Source organism: Mus caroli, unplaced genomic scaffold, assembly GCF_978045245.1.
Source record: "Mus caroli unplaced genomic scaffold, Mus_caroli_1 scaffold_1, whole genome shotgun sequence".
NCBI lineage: Eukaryota > Metazoa > Chordata > Mammalia > Rodentia > Muridae > Mus > Mus caroli.
This window is the reverse complement of record NW_028227256.1, coordinates 161,316,619-161,339,722: the sequence shown is the minus strand read 5'-3', so window position 1 is coordinate 161,339,722 and position 23,104 is coordinate 161,316,619. Positions and strand designations below refer to the sequence as shown.

Sequence of the window (23,104 nt, the reverse complement as noted above, 5' to 3'; positions counted from 1 at the left end):
GGTTGGGACTTCACCATTGCCCAAGGTGGCAGGGCTGGTCACTCACAACAGGCTACTCCTCTATTGTCGGGTCTCTGGTTCCATCTCTCTTCATAATGCTCAAGTTGCTCTACTTCTCTTTCCTTCCCATCTGACCACAACACACCAGTACATTGTGCTGGCTCCTGCTGTAGACTTGACAAATGGCAGGCCTGTGGGTGAGATTCTCCATCTGTGCTGCATGGCAGAGTGACACAGGGTGTCTAAGGTCTGCTGTGCCATACACTGGAGGGCAGGTCTGTGAGTAGCATAGTCATCTGCAGGTCTCTGTCTGTCTGTCTTCTTCCTCCCATGCTGTGCTGTCTGTATTTTATATGATTTTTATGAATACTTAGCATAAAAGAGCTTTGGTCACCAAGGCAAGGATCAAGCTAGGATGAACAAAGGACTGCAATTTTCTCTGTCTCTGACTGATATAAAAACAACACAACCATCAAGATGTCCTTTTGCCCATGGCAGGGGCGTGGTGTATCATTACTTTTCTTAGCCACTCAGTACTCCTTTCAACAAATGGGAATAGCATCTATTGAGTGTTCTGGAATCAGACAGTAGAACAGAGTTACCAACTATATTTCTTATCATTAGCTAACTGGAGGGCCTACCAATTAGAATATTACTAATAAAGCCTGGGCTAAATTAGCTCTTTTTTCCAGAAAATCAAGCAGATTGGAATATTTTGAGATATCTGGAATATTTTGAGGTATCTGGAATATTTTGAGGTATCTTGTGCATTGGAGAGTCTTTCACTGCATTGCAGTAGGCAAAGTAATTCAACACACACACACACACACACACACACACACACACACACACACACCACGGTGGATGGTGTCTTAGCAGGTCCTGGTATTTTTGAACAGTCCTAGCTGAAGGAGCTTAGTCCCACCCTCCAGGATCACCCTTTTGACTACTTTCTTTATTCCATTTCTCCTTTCCAATTCAAGTTTGGGGTATTTTTCTTTTCTTTTTTTTTATTAGATATTGTCTTTATTTACATTTCAAATGTTATCCCCTTTCTTGGTTTCCCCCCCAAAAACCACCTATCCCATTCCTCTTCCTCCTGTTCATCAACCCACCCACTCCCTTCCCCGTCCTGGTATTCCTCTACACTGGAGCATCAAGCATTCTCAGGACTAAGGGCCTCTTCTCCCATTGATGACCAACTAGGCCATCCTCTGCTACATATGCAGCTGGAGCCATGGGTCCTTCCATGTATACTCTTTGGTTGGTGGTTTAGTCCCTGGGAGCTTTGGGGCTACTGGTTAGTTCATATTGTTGTTCCTCCTATGGGGCTGCAAACCCCTTCAGCTTCTTTGGTCCTTCCTCTAGTTCCTCTATTGGGGACCTTATGCTCAGTCCAATGGTTGGCTGAGAGTATCCACTTCTGTATTTGCCAGGCAATGGATTTTATTTAAGTAAGATGTTAGCACCAGCTACTAGGTGTTATATTTTGTTGCCTATGGGCAAATGGTTGAACATATGGGAACATAAGGTTAATCCAATCTATTGGAAGAGTAGAAGTCACTTTTGAAATAAGGGTCAGCTATAGAGTCACACTTGTTGCTATTTTAGAAATTTAGCTGTAGATAGACAAGAAGGTAAGTAAGCCACTTTGATTTTTTTCCAGTGATAACCTTGTGGCAAGAAATGAAAGTCAAGACACATAACCTGAGAGAACCTAAAAGCACTAACCTGTGAGGTACTCACTCCAGTGCTGGAATTCTCTGACAGAGTCTGTGCCTACAAGGCAGACTGGGGTTATCTTTGTTGCTCTGATATACCATAATAAAATTTGACAAGCTTCGTCTGTTTTTCATCTTTGAGTTGACAATTAAAACCTTAAGTTAGAAGCTCATCTTGTAACAAAGGCTGCTGTTTCATATACATTTAAATTGAAATTTCAAGTGGGAAGTATCTCTTTACTTTTAGATTAATCTATAACAACATGATATCTACTCTCATTTATTTTAAAAGGCATACATGTTTCCTAAGCAGCCAAATGACGTTGAATAATTTCACCTGTTTCTCCAATATGTTCCCTTTCAACTTTTATCTTAGAATATAATAGTCATGTTTTCACACACTTGTGCAACATCAATGAAAAAAATGAGATCCTACTGTTTCATTGTCTAAGCTCTACACTCAGATTTCATGTATAAATCAAGATCCCTTTAGTACAATTTTTAGATCAGCTCAGTGGTTCTTAAATTTTTCTTGTAGCCTAGAGTTTGAAGATATATACACTTCTTTTGTGTTATCTTGAGAATTATTCTCCATGTACAAATGATCAGAACAAACACTTAACTATAATTATTAAATATCAAAAGTAGATGCCTTGGGGAGCTACTCTTGGTGTGGTCTATGAGAAAATTTGTGCAGCTTTGACTAACTGAGATGGCATGGGTACTTTAAATTGCTCCTTTATTTGACATTCCAGAAATTACAGCATCTTAGGACAGTGCCCTACAGGGAGGGGGTTGTGATGTACATTTTGTTTGTCAAGTGGAAGAAAGGCTATGCATGTGAAACGAGGAGGGAGAAGGGGGAGGGATATGAAGACTTTGGACGACCAAGGCTTGAGGAATTGCTTTTTAGGGAAAAAATGCATATGAAAGTGTAGAAGTTGATTTTCTTTGAAACTGCTTTTGGAAATCTTTGGTGGGATTATGTTGGAAGAGGGTTTTGATGTTTTATTAATAATTGAGAATCCTGACATAAAAGTATTTTGAATATTCCAATGTGTAAACCGCATTGCCTTTGCCAAATAGCCTTTGTTCTACGAGAGTAAGATGCCTTTTAACTATATAAATCTATCAGAGATAAGTGAAGTTATTCATTATCCTCAGTTACCTCGACTTTGTCACATAAGATGTCACAGACTATCACAGACAAGAGACGAGCAAATGAACACCTCAGGCAATAGGCATTGGATTGGTTTTTATATTTTCAGCTGTCAGGCCTATAACATTAATCCTGGTGGCGTTGCTCACTATTTACTTCAAAATGTCAAATAATTTGATTTATTTAGGAAGTAAACAGTACTATCAAAAGCCTGGATTTTCCTCAATATTTTAGAAAAGTGAGAAATAACAAGAGGTAATTATAAACTAATTTGTTTTTAATTAGGTCTTAAAGTGCTGTCTAGTTTTCATCTGAAACAAAACAAACAGAACAAACCGAACAAAATCAACAAAACCTTTCTTTTCAAAAACCCTACAGATCATCTTTTGGAAGACTCTGAGATAGCTTTCCTTGGAAGATAAAAACACCTAGAACTTCCCTTCACTGTGACACCTAATGTCTCACCTATGTTCTAATTAAATGTAGAAAAGTCTTCTGTCTGTAGATGAAGCAGAAGCTTTCTAAGCAAGGCTGGCAAAGTCAGAGGCTGGGCAAAGCCCCAGCAGTAGCCCTGGGCAAAGCCAGGGGGAAGGAAACCGTGAAAGGAGAGGAGTGGGGAGGAAAGAGAGATGCCAGGGGAAGGAGAGGTGGAGCACATTGGGAACACAAGGCACCGCTCTTCAGACTTCGTGCTTGTACTATCGTTACCTAAGTCTATTTAGGGAACTTTCCAAAACACAGGGCAGCTCTGTGGCTCTGGCTTTCAGAACTTATGTAACCAATTGTTTGGGGAATGGGTTGGAAAATTCACAATAGAACCAATTTTTTTTTTTTCAAGGGAATGACAGTTTAACCAAAAGATCAAAGGTTTGGTGCATAGGGGCTAATTTTCAGAAAGCCTTTCAAATTGTGAAGCTTTTCTTCCTTGTTATAATAGTCAAGACATACTAAAATAGTCATTTGAAGCACTTAGCAACAGCTTTCTTCTTGGTTCGCAATGTCCTATGAATGTCCATGCCTTCCAAACCCATGAAAACAAAGTTAGCAATTGGGTGATTGTCTCCCAGACAATGGTATGCAGAGATGACCAGCTATTGAGTTGTGTTGTCAGAAAACTATATTGCTGGATTTACTAAGATTTTCTTTTGAGGCTGACAAGATATACGGTGGGCTGGAAAAGAAGACACCTTGCAAGAAGAACATGAGGCATAGTCAGGAAGGTGGAAAGGGACGTCTCAGTAGTATTTGGAGTGCTCCCAATCTATTTACCAAGCCAGCAATTAGCTCTAAGACCCAAACAATACAACCATATCGGGAGACTCTATGCTAAACAAGTTAGTACACCCATTGCTGTTGAAGATCCAGCTGATAAGCATCAGCTGCTCCTTTATGTCTTAATTCATGTAATTAACAGAAGGCAACACAGAAACTTCAAATAGTGATTAGCCATCTATAGTAGTCAGAAGATTCATAGTATTTATTTTAATGTTAATGCCTGGAACCAAAAACCCAATTCTCCCAAGAATTTATGACTCATTCTTCTGGCAATGGAGAATAATTCAGACTGGGGACCCATCGAAACCATCCTCCACCACATGAGAGTTTGCAGATTCATTGTTTCTGCAACTTGGATTGGGATTCAAAACTGCATCTGGGACTTATTAAACCACCAAGCCCAAGGGTTGATACATATTTTGATTATAGTTAAACTTACCTGGATTTAAAAAAAAAATTAGCTATTTTCTGACTTCTTTCTCTTCCTTGAATTGTACTAGTTGAATTGTTCTGTTGCTGTGATAAAACACCATGACCAAGGCACTTTATGAAAGACAGTGTTTAATTGCCAGAATGTTAGAGTGCATGATGGTGGAGTGTAGGCTTTGTAGTAGGAACAGCAGAAAGCTCACACCCCAACACCAAAAGCAGGAGCAGAGAGCACCTCGTGAATAGAACAAGTCTTTTGAAACTTCAATGACTGCCTCCAGTAACACACTTCCTCCAGCAAAGCCACGCCTCTTAATTCTTCCCAAATAGCCGACAACTGAGCACCAAGTATCCAAATGCCCAAAAGACTTATGGGAGACATCTCACACCACAGGAATCTTCACATTACATATTATCTTTGAAAGTGTTCCCTCACATTGAGTACTTGTGGAAATCTATTTTCAAGATGCTGAATATTCCTAAACAGGAATTTTCCTTAGAGGAGGATCTTTACACCTTTAAAGATCAGTGATCTGGGATTAACTGCTTTGGGTTCAGCCATTTATTGTTGAATCATCCATACAACTGCTAAACCCTTGCTTTCTCTTTTAAATCCACCATCATCCAAATTGAGGAAAATAGAAATTGAAACGATCTACAGAGAAATTCATCTGGCAATCCAGCTCCTTCCCCCCCTAATTGAAGAAGCTCATTCTAAGGATGATTCACCAATCACAGTTGAAGGGTTTGGATAACGAAAGAGCAAAGTGGGAAAGGGTTAGGTAATTGTCTATATGCAAAGTTCACTGTAAAGAACAACACGATGATTGAGTCACACTGCAATTGAGTTAAGATGCTTCCTCCAGAAGAAGGGGACGTTCAGACACAGTAAATTTACAAGGGAGGATTCCAAAAATAACATGTGTTTCTCCTCACCCTGCTTATAATTTCAATTAGGAACACATTGATTAACCCCAGAACACAGCTCTTTTAGGGGAGACTCTTAACGTCTATTATCCTAATTTCATGAACTCAGAGGAAAAAGGGAGACACTTAGAACTCATTATAGCAAATTATGCAAAGCTAAGCCTCTGACAGGCTGTGTCTCTATAAAAGGACATGAGACTGGATTTTAATTTCCCCTGGAAGGATGAGGAGCTCTGAATTCAGCAGTTGTTTGCATAAACTGACTGCTTCCCGACCTTCTTGTCCACTCAAATAAAAGGAAATGCTACATAGCTGCCTGAACTTTGACAGCGTGGTAAGGAGTTCATTATGGAAGGCTGCGAGAACAGTGGCCACAATTCATCAGAGAACATGCATATGAGTTTGATGTGATACCAGGTGTTCCGAACTCAGCATAATGGTATGAGTGAGAACGCAGCTTGTATCCTCATTCTCTCCCATATTGGATCCATTCATTCCCTTTTGCTTCTATCAGCTGTGGCCACATCATCGTCCTGACATCTGTGGTGCCCGTTCTGTTCTGCACCCTGGTTCAGTCTCTTGCCCCAGGGTGAGTTTTAAAAGGCAGACTGTGTTAGCTTCCGCTGACCCCACTTAAAATTCATCCAAATTCTCATTGTACTTTGGATAAAAATACACAGTCCTTGTTCCGTGTCAGCGCTTCCCGAATCTCCTTTTTCCCAAACACTGATCTTCCTTAGGTTCCTATTTAAAAAACCAAAATCCTATATCCAGAAGGTCCTTACCTGGACATCTCCTCTGCACACATGGCCCGTCTGTCCACTAGCCAACAAGGTACCATGCTTCATAGACGTCTCGTTAGTCTGTGACCATTGTTCTTTTTATCTCACTATCTGTTTACTTGTCTTTAACACTCATACTACCTAAAAGTATTTTTAAAAATATTTTGTTCTTTGAGAACCCCAAACATGTATGCAATATGTATTGATCATACATAGTCCCCCACAGTTCCCTCTGAACACCCTCCTGAATATGTCTCTATTTTTTTGTTAGCCCCTGAAACCAACTGCTCTTTCTCATATGTGCACAGATGCGGGACCATCCACTGGGTCGTGAGAAAGCTACCAGTATCCATACCTCAAAAGAAAAGTGAGTCTCCTGCTTCCAGCTGCCATCAATTGACAATAGCATTGACATAGGGGTGGGGCCTCAGCAGCTCCTCCTCCTGTTTGTGCTAGAATTTTTAATTGTCTTGGTCTTGTACAGAGAACCACAGCTGCCGTAAGTTCACGTGTGTGACAGCCATGCCATGATTAGAACAGAACATTTCATAACATTCCTTCCTATCCTCTGGCTTTTATATTTTTTTCTGCCTTTCTACTTTAATGGTCTCTGAATAATCTGTTGAGATAGATGTTCTATCTATGGCTAGCATTTAGTCACTTACTTTCTACACTTTGAACATTTATGAGTCTCTACATTAACTGTTATCCACTACAAAAAGAAACTTCTTTGACTTAGCTTGAGGGCTGCATAAATCTATGGGTATAAGCATGAATATTTAGAGGATAATTTGACAATGTGTCTATTTGGCAAAATAACAGTAGTAAGTTCCTCCCAAAGGCTTATATGCCTTTCTTCTCTGTTGGATTGGGACGCTAAATGTCAGGAAGCTAGTCTGTGGATTTTGAAGAATGCCTATCATATACTAAGTTCTCAATGGTTGAGTGTTCAGCTTCCTGACTGTCTTTGTTTAATTTACAAGTTAATACTTTTCATGTCTCTTACAAGAACCAAATGCTCACAGGACTCTGTGGAATTGTGCTGTTGGGTTTAAACTGTGAAACCATTTTGTAGCTGAAACAAAATTGTAATGTCAGCTTTGGTTTTTAAAAACCATGTAGGTAGGGATTTACAGAGCTTCATTTTAGAGGCAAGTAGGGTTATGCCATTGGAAGTGAGGATTAAAATAGTGTTTTCTGAATGATCATTATGGAGTGAAGAATGGATAAAGAGCAGGTGGTAAGATTATGTACAGTGTGGATCTGTAGAAAAAAAAATGTGAGATTCAAGCTTAATTTCCAGCCCAGGCCACACTTTCAGTTGTGCTCATAGTTAAGGCTCATTCTTCATATTTATAAGGTATAGGGAACAAACAATATTTTAAAATGATCAGCTTATAGTATTGAGATCATTGAGTGACATATATTATGTAAAATACATATCTACAGAATAGTGTTAGTAAGTAGTAAGTTGTCATGGCAGACATTATTAATAATGCATCTAATATTATGCGTCCTTTTTCCTGGATAAGAGAGCCCTGGTTTTCTTCAGGTTGGTAATATGTGTATCTATGTGATGAATCATAATTTATTTAAGACCACTATGTGAATTCTTCCCATAATGCTATTTTCTTTTGTAATTATGAGTGGCTGATTCCAAATGATGAAACTATTAAAAAGTTTTCCCTCCATTTCTCTCCCCTCCCTTTCTCTCCATTTTTCTCTCACTTTCCCCACATCTCCCAATATGTCTCTTTTTTCCCCTTCTCCAACCCTTTCTTACACCCTTGGCCCGTCCTCCCCCTCCTCATCTTCCTATCCTTTTTCCTCTGTGTGTCTTTCATCTGAGATGAAAATAGAAACAAGAATTTGTGATTAACAAGAATTTGTGATTATGGAGCCTCTTGCACCTTTGGGAGAAAGTCTTGCCATTTTGATCTATTAAAGCAAAACCAAATGACACAGGCAATCAATATTTGCTTAGAGCCCTGTTATGTTAACTGCAACTGAAAGCATGTCTAGATGATATTGGTGTATTTGTGTGTGTGTGTGTGTGTACATGTGTGTGTGCGCATGTGTGTATGCATTTGCACATGAGGATAAACAAATAGAGCACTTAAAGGTGATGGTAGTGGACTACAAATAATGTTAAAAGAAAGCTTGCTGCTTCAATATAACTTGGATATTTAACCAAAGGAAAACAAGGATGGGTTGCCAATTCATTTAAGGTCACATATTAAATATGGCAGAAATTTGGATCTTTAATTGCATCAGATCTAAAGTTCAGAATACTATTCTTGGTTGTACTTTATTGTGGAAAAGAATAATGTGTGTAAATGTCAAAGTCAAGTTTAAAAAGAAATCTGCTTTTCATTTTTAAAGTTAGCTTCACTCTCGTGTCTTTTATATAGATTACATGTATTCTGTTTATATTGTTGGATATTTTAGTAAAATATAAATAGCATTTAGAGAGAACTACACTAAAAATACATCCAGCAAATCTAAAAAAAAAAAACATATATAGAGAGAGTCAGGCATGATGCTCTGTGTCTGTTATCCTAGCATTTGAAAGGCTGCAGTGTGGTCATTTGTGCTCAGAAGTTTGAGACCAGATTGAGCAACGAAAGTGAGATCTCATCTCAAAAGCAAAACAACAAAACCAAAAGGGTGTGCAAGAAACATGAATAAAAATAAAACTGATGCTTGCACGGAAAATGCTTCAATTTGTTAGGTACTATTTAAACTACATTATGCTAGATGGGATTTAGTCTTAGAAATTTAAACTACTACTACTAAACGGAATTGTCTTAAGAATTCAACCTACAGAAAAGTTTAAAGAAACACAGCAATCTTAAGTATAAAGAACAACTTTGCAGGCCCCATACTTTCTGACTTTAGAGAATGCTATAAAGTCTTGATATACAGCATACTATGGTGGCACGAAAGTAGACATACAGACCATACAATAAAATAAGTAGCCTAGACATAAGCTACATATATCTGGCAATTGATTAAGGTATCAAGAATACAGGGGAAGTAATGAGTCTGTTCAGAAAAGCTGTTCAGATAATGACATGCAGAATGATGTTATATCCTGCCACGTACTGAAGTCAACCGCAAATGTGTTAAGTACTTGAATGGAAGACTTGACACTACAAACTTACTAGAAGATATGACAGGAAAGTTGGACAATGATCTTCTTTCTTCCTTTCTTCCTGATGCCTAAACAAATTGTAAAAGTTTACAGATATAAGTAAACTAATGGGATTATACAAAAGAGTTTGAACCTTTTTAAACTATACTTCTGATAAGTTAATCTCTTAAATATGTGAAGAACCTGAATAACCCAAGAAAATAAATAATCTGCTGAAAACCTAGACAAATGATTCAAATAAACATTTCTCAAACATCCACACTTTATAACTATCTATGATTGTATACAGTTCATCATTAATCATCTAGAAAGTGGCAAGTTAAAAACAATGGTGTGGCGAGTGAGCTCCTCACAGGGAAACGTCCTTGCCTTGTAAACCTGACAACCTGAGTTCTGTGCCTAAAAGCCACATAGATGTGGAAAAAGAGAACCTGCTCCACCAAGTTGTCCTTCCACTTCTATATTTACACTGTGGCACAAATGTGCCTGCACGTGCAAGTATGCACACACGCATACACACACATCACACACACACACATCATGTATACACATGCATAATGAACATACACTTGCAGTATGTGAACACATACACACACATCATGAACACACTCATATATCATACATACACATATATACTCACATGCACACATCATGCACATTCCACATACATCATGCCCACACATAAACATCATGTACATGTGCACATACCTAATTAAGTTAAATTTTGTTTAATTTGGTGATATATTACCTCAAACCCACAAGAATCACTGCTGTTAGAATCACAGTAGGTAGTATATGTGTGCAAGGATAACGAAAATGTGAACTCCTGTGCACTGTTGGTGGGAATGTAAATCAGCAAGGTTGGGAAATAGAGATACCTCAAAATTTGCGACTAGAACTACCAGGTGATCCTTTGTTGAGTCCCTTTGTTATTCCCTTTGTTGAGTATATATTTAAAGGAAATGAAATGAAACAAGCACATCAAAGAGAAACCTATTCTCCCCATGGTTCACAATAGCTGGAATAGGAGCCAGCCTATGACTTTGTTATGGTGTGAATAAGAAATGCCCATAGGCTGTGTTTGAAAACTTGGTCTCTCGATATTGATACTGTGTGGGAAGACTGCAAAACCTTTAGTAGGCAAAGCCCTGGCAGAGAAGTTTTATAGCCCAGCTCTGCTTCTTATTCATTTATTTCCATTCTCTGTGTGTGTATCTCCCTAGCTCTGTCTCTCTGTTTCTCACCTCTCTCTGTCTCTGTCTCCATCTCTCTGCCTCCCTCTTTATCCATGTCTCTGTGTCTCTCTCTTTCTCTGTGTCTCTCGCTGTCTCTGTATCTCTATCTTTCCCTCTGTCTCTCTGATTCTGTCTCTGTGTCTCTGTCTGTCTCTCTGTCCCTCACCACCTCCTGATGATGCATAAAATGTGACCAGAGTGTCTTCTGATTCTGTGGTCATGTGAATGATGAAGTATACCCCTTGAACTTTTTTTTTTTTTCTGAGACAGCTAAGGTAATTTAAGGCTAACTAAGTAATACAAATTATCAAGGAGTTAACGTTTTCAAGCACAGTGTTGTATGACAGGGCTTTTTAAATTCTATGAGTGAAATATTATGATGATAAAGATTTGTTTCAGGGTAGGAGCAGTGTATGAAGGATCATTAACAAACCTTGGCCAAAAGTTGATCTTTGTTGAATCTGGATGATGTCCCATAGCTCACCATACCATTCATGTCCATACTTTTCTATAAGATTAAAAAGGTTTAATAGAAAGATATTTGAATTGAGCAAAAACATATATCCATCCTAATCAAAGAAATTCAAATCAAAATAATTATGAAGATCGCTTTTAAACTTAATACATTGGGAATAGAAATTGTTACAAAAACTGGCATCAGTGTTTCAGCTCAGGTACAGCTTCGGAGTAGAGATATGTTTTTAGAAGTCTTGGTGTTTACTTATGAGTTTCGCCTGACATCCAGAAACTTACCACACTAAATGACATAGAACAGTATCACATCTACCCCACACACCCATCCAATGACATCCTGACAAGCAGCTAAGCAGACCAGATCCAGCTTGAAGTACCACTTTTTTTCTGATGTGCCTTCATGTCCATATCTTATCATTGTGTGTCTCTTTAATATTGCCAGAGTCAAGTGCTGTGACTATTGATGATGATTCAATGATTGCTAAGACTGTTAATCTCCTCTGTAAAAATTGAATACATATAGCAGTGAAATGAATAGGAAAATAGACATGATTAATATAAATATCCTGGGAGCATGTGTTAGCTAAATGACAATAGATAGAATTACTGTTTGAGTCTATAAATACTTTATAAAAATTAAGCAATAATATAAGCAAGACCAACAGAAATAACACTATGATTTTGGCTAGTACAGACTTCTCCACAGACATACATGACATTAAAATAGATTTTAAGAGCTTTATTTAATTCCTAGATATTTAATTCTATTAAGCCCCACGTCTTTTAGTGAAACTCCATCTATAATTTTTCACATCTTTGAAAAAAAATTCCCTTTTATTGAAAACAGTTGTTTTTAAATCCTGATTGGAGTCCTCCTTTTAAAATATCTCCTCAACTCCTTCCAGCCCATCCCCCCACGCACGAGTGTCCACTCCCTTTCTGTCTTTCAATAGAAAACAGTCTTCTAAGTGATAATAATAAAATGTAATTAAATAAGACAAAACCTAATGCTTCAGGATAGGATAAAACAAACAGAAAGAAAGGAGCCCAAGTAAGCCTTGCCTTCCCTAAGTGGCTTCTTGTCAGATTTTATCACAGTAATAAGAAATGTAACGAGGGCAGCATCCATCAATGAAGGACAGATTAAGAAATTGCATGTATTCATGGTGGAATGCTATTTGGGCATTATAAAAGAATTAAGTTGAAGTGGAAATTTCTGGTCGTGTCACGTGATGCAAACTTGTGGTGTTTTGCTGAGGCAAAACCCCCTGATAGGACATGTGATGTTTGCAGAGAATATAAATAAGACTCAACAGATGGTGACAGGGTGCTTGTATAGCTAGTATTGCAACCTGTCTTTGGTCTCCTGAGAGAGGCACGGCAGAGAATGTCTCTCAGGGTCCCAGCTGCTCCTACTGACTCGTGCCAATTCGGCAGGGGCCTGGCTGTTTCTGCTGGATTGTGGCATCACTGCTGATTCCTGTTTGTTATTCTGACACTACTGAACTGGACGTCGGGTATCCTGACAACAGAGATTGGAATCACCTCCCACCCCCCAAACTACTTCTAAACAGATCCAAATTCCATTGCCCTATTTACCATCTTTTCTCCCCTTCCATTGGACAGTGGGCTAGAAGGGGTGTTGAAGCATTTGAGAATGCTTATTGAAAGTAGGTTTTGAAAAAAATCTAAGCTTACAGTAGGTTCTGTCTGTTGAGGCAACATGAATGAAGATGTAGTGTGTACATTTCGCATGGTAAGCGAAATAAATCAGGCACCCAAAGACTAATATCACATAATCTCATTTATTTACAGATTCAAAACTCATTGATTTGTTAGAATCAGAGAATGACACGGTAGACTAAATGACAGCAAGAGACTGATTAAAGCATACAAAAATTTCAGCTAGAGGAATGAGCCCAGAAGATCTGTTTGAAAATACAGTGATTTCCTAAAAAAAATAGTAATATGGAAGATAGGAAAGGTGTAAAGTAAGGTGCCTTATTTTAATTAGTTATGTTTAATTATTCTATTATGTATATGTAGTTTAGTTTTTGAAGATTTCTTTTCATTACATGTGTAAGGGTGTTTGACCCACATGTATGTCTGTGTACCATGTGCCTATCTGGTGCCCATGGAGGCCAGAAGAGATTGTTGGATCCCTGAGAACGATAGTTACAGAGTGCTGTAAATGGGTGTTGAAATCTAACCCCGATCCGCTGAAGAAACAAGTGCTCTTAGCCACTGAGACATCTCTCCAACCCCACCATTATGCATATGTATTTTAAAGCATAATGCTATTTGTGACAAACACAAACAATTTTGTATGGAATTTAAACAGAACTAAATAATTGTAGGGAATTAGATAACTGTCAGTGTGCATAGTAACAAATGATATTTAATGGCATAGTAAGTGACAGATATTGTTTTAAAATCTTCATTATATTAAATCACTTTCTTTTAAAATTCATTTTTAGTTTATGTATATGTAGCACTCTCTCTCTCTCTCTCTCTCTCTCTCTCTGTGTGTGTGTGTGTGTGTGTGTGAGAGAGAGAGAGAGAGAGAGAGAGAGAGAGAGAGAGATATGCATGCAGGTGCCCACAAAAACTAGAAGACGGTGTCAGATTCTCTTAGAGCTGCCGCTACAGTTGAACCACCAGATGTAGGTTCCAGGGACCAAACTCAGGTCCTCTGGAAGACCAGAAAACACAGGGCCATTTTTGCGACACTGACATCCTGCCTGTTTAACTATTATTATTATTATCATCATCATCTTCCTCCTTATTTTGTGACTGTGAATACTGAGTCTCAAGTACATTGAATAATTTGATTCAGAAGGGCTAGAACTCGAACCCATGGAGACTGATTCCAGAGTCTCCTCTTCTATTCATCTGTGGCCCCCCACGTTATAGCATTCCTTATTTTTCATATGATTATAGTCCCGATGTTAATATGAAGCACTTATCTAACCTTTTCTGAAAATTTCCATTCTCCTTTATCAGTATTTGAAGCTATTTTTTCCCCTGTGATCTTTGAGATACATGAATTTACCTACAAAGACTTTCCTTACTTCTCCCAGAAAGGAGACCGATTCTGTTCTCAAACAACAGAATAAAAACTTCTCTGAATAATGTAAAAAACCAAACGTATTACCTGTCTTAAGAACAAAGAATCAGTACCCAGCAGGGACAGGTTAAAGATCATTGTATTGGCCACAGTCAGACAGCTTGAGTTTTGCCTTTCCTCTTCATTTCAAGACCTGGTTTTCAAGGATGATTTTATCTTACTGTCTTAGTCAGGGTTTCTATTCCTACCCAAAACATCATGACCAAGAAGCAAGTTTGGGAGGCAAGGGTTTATTCAACTTCCACTTCCACATTGCTGTTCATTACCAAAGGAATTCAGGACAGAAACTCACACAGGGCAGGAACCTGGAGGCAGGAGCTGATGCAGAGGCCATGGAGGGGTACTGTTTACTGGCTTGCTCCCCCCCCCTTTCTCAGTTTGCTTTCTTACAGAACCCAGGACTACCAGCCCAGGGATGGCACCACCCACAATGGGCTGGGCCCTCCCACCTTGGTGACTAATTGAGAAAATGCCTTACAGCTGGATCTCATGGGGGCATTTCGTTAAGGGAAGCTCCTTTCTCTGTGATTACTCCAGCCTGTGTCAAGTTGACACAAAAAATCAGCCAGTACACTTACCATATTTGGGGGAGGGGGCTCTTTTTCCATTATAATTGTGACTTAGAATATATGGATAAAGATAGGTGCTGCTGCTCTTCATTTTGTAAATGTAGTAAAAGGGGTTTGTAGCTTGACTAGACTAACTAGGAAGTAAGAAAAAAAAGGCAAGGCCCACATGGATCTAATGAAAAGGAGAAATATGAAAATTAAACATGCCAGGAAAACAGGAGAACCAGAGAGAGGTCTGAAAGCCCAAGTTCAAAAGGTGGGAACTGTTGTTCCAGAGCACTGAAAAGCCTGATTCACCCTGTCCCTTATTTGTGAAAACCACAGTTTGAAAGAGTTTCCCAGAACTGACTCTGCTTGGATGCTCCTTAGGCATCAAGGAAATAAACAATTAAGCCTAGCTTTGGCCACATCCTTTGTCTCCTGGCATCTGTATCTTCTCTCCAACCTCCAAATTGTTGGTAGTATTCCTGAAGCTAATTACTCATCTCTGCATCCGCTCATCTCTATGTGTGTAGCTCTCACTCTAGTCTACATTTATCCCGGACCACAACACCCTGGAAGCTAGTTATTCCATTCTGGGGCACCCACAAGATTTCTAATGTGATAGCCCCAGCCTGTTTGCCATGGTTATATTTTCCTCTTCTCATTCTCTCGTTCAAGCCTTCCTTTCAGTACTTCATAAAGGATTTAGCTAACATAAATACCAGATCATTAGAGCCAACTGCACAGGAAAAAAAAAAAACTTAGAAATATTCCAGCCCACGTCCTCAACTTCCTTTCACTCATTAGTGTGCCACAAATTAACTCCTCCCCCACTGTTCTCCTAAGTATGGCCCTGTAAAGTTCTACTTGCTCAGCCTATGACTCAAACAGAGTCTTCTGGTTTTTGTCAAATAGAGTTTTAGAGAATATCTTTCCTCTACTTCTTAACCTGTGTTAAATGTCCTCCACTGTCCCCGCTCCATCTTTCCCAATGGTCTTTTTTTTTTTCTGTCTTAACTTACACTGCCACACTGTCAAGGATTGGCTCTATGATCTATTCTTCTCAGTTTTCTTTTTCTCTTATGGGCTAAATTATGAACGCCACCTGCCAAACAGACTTGAAGACTTGGTTTCCAGCACCTTAGAATATGATGTTGTCTGGAAATAATGGTGTGGCATTTATCATGAACTGGTACTGAATCAGAGAACCAAACCCAAGTGCTTCTGGTGTTCCTAAAAGGTGAGACTTATTTAAATGTAGACACTCATTTAGGAGTGACAGACGTGTATAGAGAGCAGCAGAGATTAGATCTAGACTATTTTACACCAAGAATACCTGGGATTCCACAAGGTAGATGTTTGTTTTGGCATTCATAGAAAACGAGGCCCTCCTACCCCCTTCTTCTCCATTCCTTCCTCTCCCATTATCCCTTTGCTTCATTTTGCATCCCTCTCCACTATTTGATTTCCCCACCCTTCTCTCTAGTTCTTCTTTCTGCTTTTGTGTTTCATGTATAAAAGCTAGTCCAATGACTTCATTTACTATGAGTATCCAGGTCACTGTCAAATGTCCTATGTTCCAGTACCAAATTTATTGTTTCCCATCTTTGTGTGATAAAGATAATGGAAGCACAATATATGCAAAACGGGACCCAAGCTTGCTCTCTTAATATTCTGTAGCAAGTTATATTATCCAATACTGGCAGCCATTACATTTTTTATTCTTATCACAATTCAATGTTAAAACTTCTCCCATAGAGACCTGAGGATCTGTACCCATCCTTAGTCAGGTAGGCCTTCGTTACTACCATCACCAGTGAAGTGATTGAGGCTAGAATTGCTTTATGAACTTTCTATGTCAAGGTCATAGAAAATATCATTCACTCCCACCCAATCCCTTGGAAAGCCTAGGCTGCCTTGGGTGAGGCATAGATAGATGGTGTGATCAATAACTGCTCTGAGCACTTGAATGAGGAAATCAGATTCAGCCACTGTCTGATTACACCACATAACACATTCTGGACAAGGCCCAGGTAGTTTAGCTTCCAAAGGGATGATGATAAAATATATTAATTTAAGCTACTAAATGTTAGAGTCTGTCGCTATGCAGTAATAGATTACTGGGACCACTGGATAGCTTGGTTACTGAAGTGACATTTTCTAAGTTATGTGTGTTTTAGTTCTCACTCATCCTGGACCCTTCTTTCCAAATCATTTTGTAAATTTATTCAATTCTTTAAATCTTCCTAGTTCTATCTCATGACTTTTGTTGACTGCTACATCCACTCCAGTAGTGACTTGCATTGCAGGTGTAGAAACCTGGAAGCAGTCCTGAGGCAAAGAGTTTCACAGAAACTTAGCCTCCTGGAACCTTGGCTTTCCCATAGCCTGTATACTCAAAACCTGTCTCTGCATTAGTCTGGGGTATGGATCCATGTGCTCTCTTTCAGTATTGTTTTATTATAAGTGCCTTTAAGGATTGATTTTGACATATAGCTAAGCCTTTGCCAGTGTTCCAATGCCATTGAAAGTCCTTGAGCAGACCCTGAGCTTGGAATTCAGTAAGAATGTTACATTCAAATTTACCTCTGGTAGAGACAGTGAAAGTAATTAGGCTTTACAATTTACTTGAATAGAGCTAGAAAAGCTCAGGGTCTACACAGTAATTACTTAGGACAATAGCCAAGTCACACCCAAACACAGGAATACACAATGGCCTAGGAAATAGGTGGGTTGTAGTATGAAAGGGTTAGTAAAACGGAATTCCCCTGGTGCGGGTTTTTTCACTAGGCCCAGAGGAATAGCATAATCCGGTATTTACTAAAAATTTCCTGGTGGGGATTAACAATAGACTAGCATTCTATCAGAGCTCTTGTGTTTAGCTGATCTTAATTAGGGTTGTTCCTATTCTCAGTTGTAAACAAGGCCTGGCTCCCACCATCTTTTTATCTATGCATTTTCTTTGTTTTGTGTTAAGAACCAGTGTACCTTGACAGATGTATTCACCTAGCCTTCTTGTTTTTCTTCTGTATTAAAAGCCTGGTGTTTGCTTGGACAAAATACATTCAGATTCAGCAACCCCTGTGTCTGTGTCCGTTTGTCATATTTCTCGATGACCCTTGCTCACCTGCAACCAGAACCCCCATTCCCTGCAGATCAGAGACCCAATAGAGATTTGTCTGCAGCAGTTGACTATATTTTAGTCTTTAAGCCATGTCCCTGTCTTACCAAACCCTTTGCTATAATTCATATGAAGAAAGGATATATAAAGTGACATTTATCCATCTCATTCATCCATTCATTTATTTCCTCACCGTGGATTCCTGACCAACGACTCTGATTGTAAGGAAATAGTGAACATTTAAGCTTTCTTACTTAAAACCCTCCTTAATTAAAGCCACTGTAATTATCTGAAGAGGTTACAGAATATTTTGGGGAACAACTTCAAGAACAAAAGTGAAATATGTTCATGAGGCTGGAACTTCATGTCATGTATGTCATTATACTGTATTCTCACAACAATACTGGAAAGTAGCATCCATTGTTCAGTAAACAGATACTCAGATTTCTCCCCCAGGTTTATGATTAATTAACTAGATACCTCAATATAGATCTAAGTCTATTGATCTAAAGTTTGTTTGTTTTTTTCTATAGACGCATTATTGTCTTCTTTTACTATGGTTGCTCACCTCTTTAGTGACAAATGCTCTTCTAGTGTTTCCATCCCAAGCAGACATCCAGTGATGAGAAGGTTTGAATGAACCACTATGACCCCTGACCTACCAACTCTCCAGATTTCATTCCCCCAGGTACCTAGTGAGCTATGCCTTATTTTTCTTCCGTACAATTATCTTGAGCAGGCCAGAAGTTGACATTTCATGAGAATTTTGTAGAACAAGACTGCCTGAGGGACGTCTCATTAGTGACCATTTTGTATTCATATGTGACTCTCAGAGGAAAGCCACAGCCGAGTGTAGAGAGCTGAGGTATCTGTGTGTGGGTCTTTGTGTCTGTGTGAGGCTTGGGAGAACACAAGCACATGTGCCGTCTGGAGAATGAGGAATCCGGGGCTGGAGTCGTTCTGCTACAAATGGGTGTTTTTATTGTCTGCCTGTCCATGTGTTCTTAGGTACCCATGTGACTTCTCCATGGGTGTGCCAGTCCTGTCTGTGCATGGGTTTCTCTGCACATGTGGGACTGCTGGAGGAAGAGCCAACGTCAGAATAACTTTTCCAGACATCCCTACACAGTGCGAGACTAAGTGAAAATGATATCAGAAGCATAAACAAAATTAGCTGCTGATAACTGGGAGGTTTGGAAGAGTGAGGAAATGGAGTGTGCAACCCATTCCATAGTGTCTTCCTTTTGTCTTTTTAGTATTAAAACAGTCTTCTTCCCACTTCCACCCCATTGTTTATGTCCAGATGAGTGGTTTTCATTTTTTCCCCTGTAGATCTTAAAACTAATAATTTCTGTGTTTCTGTGTTTCTGCCTCTAAAGAGGAAAAAAAAAAAAAAAGCAAACCTCATCTGGAGATCCAGGGAAGGCATGTGGAAATGTCTCCTCAAGGTTAATAGGCCTGAAACTTGCCCCACCATATTGAATCATCAGGCAGACTCCATATCAGGTGATTTATTCTTCTGCTTCATCCACTTCCCAAAGTCCCCAAATCAAAAGGTAACACTGTAATGGCATATGACATACAGTAATAGATGTATTTATGAGAGAGCATGAAACAAGTAAAGCATCCAGGTGAATTGGTTAAAGTATAAGTTCTTCTTGTGCTATGTTGAAATAAAACTGTAAGATGTTTGGCAAGATAAAACATCAATAGAAAATATCTGAAAATTCTTGAATGAAGAATGGGTTTGCTACCTATGTCATACCGTTCTCTTCCAAATGTTTTAGCTGGCATCTCCCTTTATATTTCTGATTTTGTTAATTTGGATACTCTGTCTATGCCCTCTAGTTAGTCTGGCTAAGAGTTTATCTTTAAAAAATTTTTTTTATTAGATATTTTCTTCATTTACATTTCAAATGCTATCTCAAACGTTCCCTATACCCTCCCCACACCCTGCTCCCCTACCCACTCACTCCCTCTTCTTGGCCCTGGCGTTCCCCTGTACTGAGGCATATAAAGCTTGCAAGACCAAGGGGCCTCTCTTCCCAACGATGGCCGACTAGGCCATCTTCTGCTACATATGCAGCTAGAGACACGAGCTCTGGGGGTACTGATTAGTTCATATTGTTGTTCCACCTATAGGGTTGCAGACCCCACTAAGGGTTTATCTATCTTGTTGATTTTCTTAAAGAACCAGCTCCCAGGTTGGTTGATAATTTGTATAGTTCTTTTTGTGTCTACTTGGTTGATTTCAGCCCTGAGTTTGATTATTTCCTGCTGTCTACTCCTCTTGGGTGTATATGCTTCTTTTTGTTCTAGAGCTTTCAGGTGTGCTGTTAAGCTGGTAGTGTGTGCTCTCTCTAGTTTCTTTTTGGAGGCACTCAGAGCTGAGTTTTCCTTTTAGTACTACTTTCATTGTGTCCCATAAGTTTGGATATGTTGTGCCTTCATTTTCATTACATTCTAAAACGGCTTTAATTTCTTTATTTTTTGACCAAGTTATCATTGAGTAGGGCATTGTTCAGCTCTCATGCATATGTGGGCTTTCTGTTGTTTTTTATTTCTATTGAAGACCAGCCTTAGTCCATGGTTATCTGATAGGATGCATGGGATTATTTCAATCTTCTTGTATCTATTGAGGCCTGTTTTGTGACCGATTACTTGGTCAGTTTTGGAGAAGGTACCATGAGATGCGAAGAAGGTATATTCTTTTGTTTTAGGATGAAATATTCTATACATATCTGTCAAATCCATTTGGTCCATAACTTCTGTTAGTTTCAATGTATCTCTGTTTAGTTTGTGTTTCTATCATCTGTCCATTGATGAGAGTGGTGTGTTGAAGTCTCTTTTCATTATTGTGTGAGGTGCAATGTGGGCTTTGAGCTTTTAGAGTTTCTTTTATGGATGTGGCTGCCCTTGCATTTGGAGCATAGATGTTCAGAATTGAGAGTTCTTCTTGGTAGATTTTTCCTTTGATGAGTATGACTGAAATTATTGTTGTTGGGTGAAATGCAGTCTTAAATGCAACACTAGCTATGGATCAAAACAGCACCAACTAGGGAGATGTAAAAAGACTCTATAAATGGTATTGCTTATCCAACCTTATTTATCCTAGAACTTTCAGTTGGCATTTTGACATTACAACATTTAACCACAAACTGTTTATTCCTTTTCTGTTTCTTAACATAATCTTTTTTTATACCAGCCCATTTACCATCAACTGAAACCACACAGCTATCTATTGCCCATGTTTGCTGAGAGGTCCCTTCAGTATCTCAGACTCAGATCACCAGATCTCATGCTGTCTACTCATCTCCTTTCAGGTCCTACACCCCAACCACCAGTTCTATTTTATGCTCAGACTTTGAAGCCAAACTGTAGGGATTTCTTGATACATCTTTCTTTCTCTAATATCAAGCTTTTAATTTGTCTGAACTGTTCTATAATCTTGATATTTATTTTTACCTTGAACTTGAAGCCACTATTCTGTAGCACATAATCTTATTCCCATGAAAGACTTTTTTATTATAGCTATTATTTACTTGTTATTATTTTTCTATTTTTATGTATTTATATTATTATTATTATATACTTCCCTTACTTTTTATATTTAAAATTTGTTTACCATCCTCAACTATGGGTCTTTTCTAATTTGTGTTGCTTCCCATTAGTTAAGACAAACCCTTTTAAATTTGTCCATTTAGACAGAATTTCATTTCATTTTTTAGATTCTTTTCTTTCCTTAAATTCCTTTCTTATTAGTTGCATCTTCCAGATTCATCTCTTACATTTTCCCCAAGTCATAAGAGATAAATTTGAGTCATTTTTTTCTGACTTAGTTGAAATTTTATTTTGACAATTTAATTTGAAATCCACTTTGATGCTCCACTGAATTACATGTCAGTGAAATCAAAGCACTGTTGTAACTATAGACTTTTTTTTTTCCAAATTGCTTCTTAAAAAGTGATTTTCGAACCTCTACTGTTCTGCATTTTGTGCTTGGCTCCTATTCGCTTGGCCCCTTCTTCTATTTTCAGTCCTATTTTATTATTACCTTAGATTTGTCATGGACGTTTCTGAATGCTTTGTAAGGTACTATATGCATGTTTTAAGACCCCACAGGAACTGGGCCACATGTGCACATCTGGAAGCCTCTGACAATCCTCATGTGTTGTTGTCAGAAAATTACAGTAGAGGAGAATCCCCTGGTCCATTGCTAACAATTTTTGTGATTGAGTTACTCCTTCTGTAGAAATTGAACCCTTAGGTGGAGTAAAACTAGTAAGTAAAGTAATTGAAAATACAATAGCCACTTTCTCCCCTACCCTGTGTTAGGAAGAGTGGCTTAGAAGCAGGGGCTCTTCACAATGCTGTACATTCTGTAAAACCTGGGATATCTTGTAAACATAAAGTGGATGCCTCACTTCTGTTCAAAGCTGGGTCAGAACAATAAAGCTGACAATATTAAATACCTTGAGGGAAAGGGACCACATCTGCTGCAGATGTTTTTTGAGAAGTGGAAGAATATACTCAGGGAAGTGTTTCCAGGATTAAGGATACACTGGGTAAAAGCTATCGGCATTCACATTCCCGTCTCTCTGTCTCTCATGCTGCCGACACTCTCTGCTGTTTCAAAGCCATTAGCAGTAGTGCATGGAGACTAAGAGCCTGGGATCTGAAGTCAGACAACCATGGATTTAAATTTCTACCCCATTCCCTAGGGACTTTTGCATACTGACCTGTAATAAAATCATGATCTTGGAAACAGTGCAACCATACTCTTCACCTTGTTCTCTTCCAGCTGTCTGTCTCATCTTGTGCTCTGGCACGTCACACACTCCCGTGGTCTGGGTCTTCTGGTTGATTTTAGCTGATAGCCTCAGGAGGAAACATGGAGAGTGTGATTGTGGGGTGTCTGTCTCCCTATTTTTTGCTTAGATTTTCTTTAGACAGGGTACATCTCTTTTAAAAAAGGAATTTGCTTGGAGGAAGTCTCCCTTCTCTTGGTTCTCTTTCTGGATTTTAGAGACCATTCTCACCCTTCCAATAGATTTAGGGATGGGGGTGGTCCCAGCATTCCTAGTAGCAAGATACTGTGTCAATCCTTGTGATCTTTCACACTCTGCTAAATAGTTTTTACTTAATGTTA

General features: G+C 38.8%; 1 non-coding gene across 1 annotated transcript; it reads right to left on the bottom strand.

The window, feature by feature from the left end:
- Positions 1 to 360: 360 nt before the first annotated feature.
- On the bottom strand, positions 361 to 503 carry LOC115032450 (small nucleolar RNA SNORA48). The gene has a single exon (XR_003838128.1). It is a non-coding gene; the product is annotated as a small nucleolar RNA SNORA48 (small nucleolar RNA).
- Between the last annotated feature and the right edge of the window lie 22,601 nt (positions 504 to 23,104).